This window comes from Callorhinus ursinus, unplaced genomic scaffold (genome assembly GCF_003265705.2).
Source record: "Callorhinus ursinus isolate GAN/ISIS: 27379988/994484 unplaced genomic scaffold, GSC_fseal_2.0 scaffold5, whole genome shotgun sequence".
Lineage (NCBI taxonomy): Eukaryota > Metazoa > Chordata > Mammalia > Carnivora > Otariidae > Callorhinus > Callorhinus ursinus.
Window position 1 is genome coordinate 4,337,385 of NW_027397067.1, and position 6,374 is coordinate 4,343,758.

A 6,374-nucleotide genomic window follows, 5' to 3' on the forward strand; every position below is an offset into this window, starting at 1 on the left:
GAGTCCATCAATATCCTAAAGGAGAACACAGGCAGCAACCTCTTCGACCTCAGCCACAGCAACTTCTTCCTAGAAACATCGCCAAAGGCAAGGGAAGCAAGGGCCAAAATGAACTACTGGGACTTCATCAAGATGAAAAGCTTTTGCACAGCAAAAGAAACAGTCCACAAAACCAAAAGACAACCGACAGAATAGGAGAAAATATTTGCAAATGACATATCACATAAAGGGCTAGTATCCAAAATCTATAAAAAAACTTATCAAACTCAACACCCAAAGAACAAATAATCCAATCAAGAAATGGGCAGAAGACATGAACAGACATTTTTCCAAAGAAGACATCCAAATGGCCAACAGGCACATGAAAAAGTGCTCCACATCGCTCGGCATCAGGGAAATCCAAATCAAAACCTCAGTGAGATACCACCTCACACCAGTCAGAATGGCTAAAATTAACAAGTCAGGAAACAACAGATGTTGGCGGGGATGTGGAGAAAGGGGAACCCTTCTATACTGTTGGTGGGAATGCAAGCTGGTGCAACCACTCTGGAAAACAGTATGGAGGTTCCTCAAAAAGTTGAAAATAGAGCTACCATACAATCCAGCAATTGCACTACTGGGTATTTACCCCAAAGATACAAATGTAGGGACCCGAAGGGGTACATGCACTCCGATGTTTATAGCAGCAATGTCCACAATAGCCAAACTATGGAAAGAGCCAAGATGTCCATCAAGAGATGAATAGATAAAGAAGATAAGGTGTATATATATATATATATATATATATATAGAATGGAATATTATGCAGCCATCAAAAGGAATGAGATCTTGCTATTTGCAACAACTTGGATGGAACTGGAGGATGTTATGCTGAGCAAAATATGTCAATCAGAGAAGACATGTATCATATGACCTCCCTGATATGAGGAATTCTTAATCTCATGAAACAAACTGAGGGTTGCTGGAGTGGTGGGGGGTGGTAGGAATGGGGTGGCTGGGTGATAGACATGGGGGAGGGTATGTGCTTTGGTGAGCGCTGTGAATTGTGCAAGACTGTTGAATCACAGACCTGTACCTTTGAAACAAATATAATATATGTTAAAAGAAGAAGAAGAAAAAGAAGAAGAAGAAGAAAGAAGAAGAAGAAGAAGAAGAAGGAGAAGGAGAAGGAGAAGGAGAAGGAGAAGAAGAAGAAGAAGAAGAAGAAGAAGAAGAAGAAGAAGAAGAAGAAGAAGATAGCAGGAGGGGAAGAATGAAGGTGAGTAAGTCAGAGGGGGAGATGAACCATGAGAGACGATGGACTCTGAAAAGCAAACTGAGGGTTCTAGAGGGGAGGAGGGTAGGGGGATGGGTTAGCCTGGTGATGGGTATTAAAGAGGGCATGTACTGCATGAAGCACTTGGTGTTATACACAAACAATGAATCATGGAACACTACATCAAAAACTAATGATGTAATATATGGTGATCAACATAACAATAAAAAATTTTTAAAAAAAGAAAGAATGTGATCAGGCAGGAGACTAGGATAACGTTATACAGTACACTTAGTTTATATTTTGGTCTGTTAGAAGAAACTGTATCCCAAAATTTTAAAGAATGAAAAACATATATATACAAAAAATAAGTTTTAATAGAATGAAGAGATAGACTATTACTGTAAGAATGAAAAATTAAAAAAGATTTTAAAAAAGTAATTGATAAATGTTCATTGAAAAGGAAAGAAGAAAAATTCAACTAAAAAATAGAAATAGAAAACAATAAAGAAAATTTTAAAAATTAACTTTGGAAGACTAAAGCATCATGGGAAAAAAGCCATGAATTCTATGTGCTGTATTCCCCTAGCACTCGGAATTTTGCTGTTCTCATTGATCGGTAAACTTGGTCTTGGCTGGCTGTTCTTGTGATCTTCTTGGGGAGGGGCCTGTTGCAGTGATTCTCAAACGTCTTTGCCCAAGGCAGAATTGCACCGCCCTTGCCAGGGGCCAGGCTAAGTAATCTGTTCCAGTTTGCTCTTGGTAGCTTTTGTTCCCTGAAAGCTTTACATACAGCTTTGGAGGACAAGAGTGAAAATGGGGGCCTCCCAATCTCTGCTGCAGAGGAGTCATGAACTCGGGGACCCCACTCCTCAGTGAGCCCCCAGAAAAAAGCAGTCAATCACTCCTATCTCCCTGGTCTCCTGCTTCACTCTGTGCTCACCAGGCCTGTGATGGAGCGTTTCTATCTCTGGCACACAACCCTCTTTGGAGTCTCCAAACCCAGCAGTTTTCTGTGGTGGGCTCCCACTCTGCTCCTCCCAGGAGAGGAAGGGGAGTTTCCCTGGATCTGCCACTTTTTGGGTCTCTGCTAGAAGAGCAGTGGCCCAACTGTGCTGCGGATCATGGTTTATGGCAACCCTGAGCTGAAAGCCCACTCTTCAGCTCCGTCTTTGCAGCCGGCTTCCCTGCTCCAATACCTGGGAGCTCTGCCACACTCAGGCACCCCCCAGTCTTTCTGTGACTCCGAGGGTCCTGAGACCACACTGTCCCAGAAAATGTTCCACCCCCCACTGAGCCACTGGAGCAGCGTCTCTCAGCAGAGCAGACTTCTAAGAGTTCCAATTTTGTCTTATGCTGCTCTATCACTTGCTGGTAGCCGGCTCTCCCCCTGCAGTCTGTCTTCCCAAATATCACCTTGATTCACTTCTCTTTATATCCTACCTTTCAGAAAGTGGTTGCTTTTCTGTTCAGAGAGTTGTCACTATTCTTTTCTTCAATCTCCTGATGAGTTTGTAGGTGTTCACTATGGTTTGATACCTATCTAGCTGAATTCCTGGGACCAGAGGAAATTTAGGTCTCTTACTCCTCCACCATCTTACTCCTCTTCTCTATCAAAAAAATACACCATTTTAATACTCATAATATCAGCACATCAATGTTACTGGCAATTTCCATACTAAAAATATTTGTTCTCATTTTTCTGTAATAATGTGATAGATAAAAATATGTGTTCCTAAATGTTTGTTTCTGGTTATCTCCTAATTACATTTTTATCTTAGTTGTATTTGTTTTTCCTTTATTACCAGTCCACTACTGAAAAACCATCAAAAATAAAAAGAGGACTAAAAAGGATTATCAATATAAAAGTTTTATTCCCAGCCCATTGAAAGGACTGTGGCATTTCTGAACAATAGAACTCTACAAGTAAAAAAAGGAAAAGATCATTTATATTCTAGTTCCCTGAAATGAATTGCTTCATTTCCCCCAAATCCCACATTGTTTTCAATAATTATTGTACACAAGTAATGTAGCTGGAGTTATAGACAAAAATTGATAAGTATAACAGCACTCTGTTGGATCCTATTTTATGAGGGGAAAAGAGTAAGTAGTAAAAGTTACTAGTAGTTAAGAATCTAGTACTAAATGAACATAGATTGACTTTAAATGACTACCTATAGAATAGAGACATTCTGGAGGACAAGCCTTGCTATTTAGACAATGCCCACTCATGGCTTTACTATAAATAACACTGCTGGATTCTAAAAGAATCCAGCTGGAGATTTAAAAAGCCATTAATAATAGCTGAGCATCTATTCCTGGTAAGGTATTGTGCTAGGTAAATAAAACCTCATTCTCAAGGCACTTGTAAACTAGTACTATAGTACTTAAAAACATACACAATAGCTGAATGAGGCAGATTGTAATAAGATGCAGTAAGAGACAAATAAACTACAATGTAATGAAGAGTGATTTATTCATAAAAGAATCCAAGTGAGTCTGTTAAAAGATAACTTAATTCTACATCTACTTGACAAATATGTATTGAGTGTCTATCATCTTTGCTAATGTAAGGCACGTAAAAATGAACTAAACAGAAGTCTTGATCTTATATAATTTATATTCCAGCAGTGTAACAAAATAAATAGGAAACAAATAAACCAGGAAAAGTAAAATTACCCCTTACTGAGATAGGCAAGACCTAGAAAGACTTAACTTGTGGGTCAGGGTAACAAGAATTCAGCTCAGTCAAAGTTAATTTTAAAACTTGAAAGTAAAGAATAAATTTTTAAGGATATGAAAGAGAATTCCACATCAAAGAAGAAATTTAGAATCAATTTTCTGGAACTCTAGAATTAAATCCAAAACTTGCTGCAATTGGAGAACAGCTTAATTAAAAGAAAGCGGGGTGGGTGGTCGTGGTGGTGGTGGTGATTTTTGATAAGAAAGTGTGGCATTTCTGTTCACTTGCCTACCATCACCCATTCTCCAGACAGTGGTAGTGGCTGTAGCTGTAGGTGTGATGACCTAAGTTCCTTATGTGGCTTACTGATGTCAGGGGTTAGTACGGACCTTGTTCTTAAAATTTTGTAGTTCTTAAAACACATATGCTCAAAATGTTGTGTTTTTACCTTTCAGCCTGTCCCTGAGGGACAGGCTCAAAGACTGACCTTTTTTTTTCTTTTTTTTCCCCCTCTCCACTCCCTTAGGCTAGAGCAGCTTTCCAGGCAGTAACCCAGGTTGTCAAAATGTTTACAGACATATACTATCTCTGCCCACATAGGGCAAGGAACAACACACAGGGCAAAAATCAAGTATACCCAAGCATGAGAAAGAGGAAGCAGAAAAAGAAATCTTTTGCAGGAAAAAACACTCAAAACAATCATCACATATACTAGGGAAATAGGGAATGCAATGTGCATGCCCAGCAGTGGATATATGCTCAAAAAAAAAAAAATGGAGAGGACTCTAGGCTTGCACATGAGCCCTGAAGAAGCAGGAGGTGATAGCAAAGGCAAAGCTTTAGCAGTCTGGCCTAGGATTGAAAGATTACTCCAGCTCAGAGCAATGGAAACTAACCAGTGTCAACAAGGGTATGGAGAAATTGGAACAGTCCTACATTCTTGGTAGGACTATACAATGGTGAAGCAACTATAGAAAGGAGGTGGTGGTTCCTCAAAATGTAACAAATGAATAAATGATCAAAAAGCAGAATCAGACCTATAAGTACAGAGAACAAACTGGTGGTTGCCAGAGGAGAAGATGTGAGGGGATGGGCAAAACGGATGATAAGGAGGTATATAGGTTTCCACTTATGGAATGAATAAGTCATAGAGATGAAAGGTACAGCATAGAAAATATCATCAGTGGTATTGTAAGAGCCTTGAATGGTGACAAGTTGTCACTACACTTGTGGTAACCATGGTGCAATGTACAGATTTGTCAAGTCATTATGTTGTACACCTGAAATTAATGTAATATTGTGTGTTACCTATACTCAAATAAAAAAAGTTAAATATAGAAAAATCATATGACCCAATCATTCCACTCCTAGGTATATGCCCACAAGAAAATAAAACTGATAAATACATGTACATGCATAGCAGTACTATTAACAACAGCCAAAAGGTAGAAACAACCCCAATGTCCACCAGTGGATGAATGCATAACAAATTGTGGTCTACACAGATAATAGATTATTATTCAGGAATAAAAAAAATGAAGTACTGATATATGCTAAAATGTGATAAACCTCAAAAAATTAGGCTAAGTGGAAGAAGATAGACACAAAACATCGCATATTTTATGATTCCATTTATATGAAATATTCAGAATAAGCAAATCCTTACAGTCAGATGCAGACGGGTCACTGCGAAAAGAGGAAAGGGAGGAAGGGGGAGCAACTGCTTAAGGGGTACCGGATTTCTTTTCAGAGTGATAGAAATATTTTGAACTAAATAGATCTGATGTTTGCTGCACAAACACTGTAAGTTCACCAAGTGTTACTCACTGAACTAGTCCCTTTAAAGTGGTCAGTTTAGTGTTAAATAAATTTTGGGAAAAGTTTTCAATTAGCAATAATCGCACCTCGGATAAACCTCATTGGCTACGATACTGCCACTGCGCAAAGCTATGTGTTATATAAATTTTGTATCAATTAAGAACTGTCATGTAAATGAACTCAGCTTGCCTTCTGTTCCCTCATCAGGCATCATATCCATTCACTTCTAGGAATGCAGTGATCAACTAGCTAACACCATAGGCTTTGACTCTGCTGTCCATTACCTGCACCTTGCCTTTGGCATCCAAGTGTCTCCTCTTGGCCCCTGAACCCAGGATTAAATTACCCTCCTTGTATTTAGGTTTCCCAATTGAGTGGCTAGAGTTCCCATTGTGAGGTCTCACCTACAGAGAAGAAGGATCATGGGGCTCTTCAAGGATGTTGGGACACCCCTCACACATTAATTTCTCACAATTGTGACAGAAGACCTACCTTCTGGATCTTCCCAGTGTGAGTGAGCAGGTATTAAATGAAAATTCCACTCTAATATTACAATTTCCTTAGGCCTTTGCATCCCTTTCTCTACATTAAACCACAGGGAATTTCCAGTTCTCTCAC

General features: G+C 39.1%; 1 pseudogene; it reads right to left on the bottom strand.

Moving 5' to 3' along the window:
- Positions 1-5,736: 5,736 nt before the first annotated feature.
- LOC112823766 (U4 spliceosomal RNA) lies at positions 5,737-5,887 on the bottom strand (annotated as a pseudogene).
- Between the last annotated feature and the right edge of the window lie 487 nt (positions 5,888-6,374).